We start from the raw sequence: 1,977 nt of genomic DNA, 5'->3' as shown, positions 1-1,977 counted from the left end.
GCCTCTAAATACATAACCTGATATATTTAGTTATTTCATCTTTATTCATCCATTGCATGAATACTTATTGAGCAATCTCTTACATGTACAGCATCACATAAAATGCTTCAGTAATATCCAGTCATACATGATATGGAACAAGGTCAAGAAGTCACAATCTAGGCCTGAACCATGTACCCCAGATTATCGGAAGTGAATGTGAAAAAGGCTGGTTCTGGGGCCCAGCCAAGACTCACTGAATAAGAATCTGAGAATAAGGCCCCCAAATGTAGACTTTAATACATTCCTACTGTGATTCTAGAGAACATTAAGTTTGGGAACTAGTGGTCTGGTGGAAGAGATAAGAATATACATAAATAGTCCCCACACAAGGTAGAATGTGCTTAAAGTGTGCCGCAGGAAACATATGGAAGATTTCAGGAGTTCAGAGATCACTTGTAGCTGGGGCAATTTAGGCAAATTTTCATGGACAGGACAGTATTTTGATTGTCATACCTGAGGGATAATTACTGATAAAGCCTCTCTTGTTTCTTTCTTTTGACCCCCTTCTCTTTGACATAAAAGTCCTGGCTTTATTTTGAGAATGCTGCCCCTTTAACGGGAATAGCAAACAAATTTTCAAAGTATGTGTTTCCATGAGGAGCTTTTCCAAATTGGTCTTAAGATCCTGATTCTCCATTTGCTAGCCTCTTCTGCCACATCTTTTTAAATCCAGACTTGAAAAACCCAAACCGCATTTACTTCTCCATCCACTTATATATGCTGTTCACATTCACATTACGCTTGTGGGAGGATGAGAGCTATATAAATCCAAGGTGTTATTATTATTACGATCTCTCACTGCTGTTCCCTTTTGGCCCTTTATTCTAGGCTTTCAACTCGACTTAGTTTGAATTCTGCTTAATCTGATCTTCAATTTAATTCTATTTCAGCAAAGCAATCTATAAATAATAACAATGATAATTATAAGAAACAAGTCAGATCTGTTTACTGCAAATCTCAGTGGACTAAGATCAATTTTCCCTCAATGGGGTCCTGAAGACACTCAAATCCAACATCTATATTTAGGGACATGTCTGTTGGGTGGATCTTTTTGACGTTCATAGGGTTGATTAGTGCCGGTAATCTTTTTTTTTTTTTTTTCTTCCACAGATGTTCTTATTTCTGAAGAATAGAGATACTGCTACTGAAGAGGTTAAAGAAAAACTGAACATTAGCCCACACAACGACATTCAATCTCTTTTAGGAGACTGTGATGCCTTTGGCATCTCTTAGCAGGCACGTATCACTATCTTCTGATATTAAATCCTGTATCAGTCAGGGTCCATTCAGAAAAGGAGCAGCCATTCGGGGTAGTTTACATATATAGTGAGGTACACAGAGTGATTCAGGGAATTTAAAGCCTTTGTTCCATTGGAAGGACTGTGGTAAAGAATGTTAGGAGATTGCTTTCTGGAAATAAGGATGTGTGAGGATCTCAGAGAAACCACCACCAGTGATATCCGCTGCCTGCTCACAGTGGACATGACCTCAACTGCCTGCATTGTATCAGAAGCACAAGCTGGCTCTGGTGAGAAAGGTGGACAGAGCAAGCTTGCTCTTGGCTCTACTTTTCCCCCATTATCCTCCGTTGGCACAGATTTTTGTGCGTTTTTATATCCTTACAATGACCTACATGTTAAAATACGTGGACACGTGCTCCAAAACCTAAAACATTTTTTCACTTAGTAAGTTATGAGCACATTCCTGTCATTAAATATGATGCACTGTGATTCTAATAGCTGTGTGGCAGTCTTTTGTGTGGATATATCATAATTTATTAACCACTATATTATTTACAAAAATAAGGAGATAGTGCCTGTGTTGGGATCCTGGATTTGATGCTCCCTGGCTTTGTGATCTTGACAAGTCACTGAACTTCTTTAACTCTCATAGCCTTCATTTGTAAAATGGAATGGAAAATACTAGAAACCTTTT

Source organism: Crocuta crocuta, unplaced genomic scaffold (genome assembly GCF_008692635.1).
Source record: "Crocuta crocuta isolate KB4526 unplaced genomic scaffold, BGI_CrCroc_1.0 scaffold482, whole genome shotgun sequence".
Taxonomy (NCBI): Eukaryota; Metazoa; Chordata; class Mammalia; order Carnivora; family Hyaenidae; genus Crocuta; species Crocuta crocuta.
Note: the sequence above shows the minus strand (reverse complement) of the source record.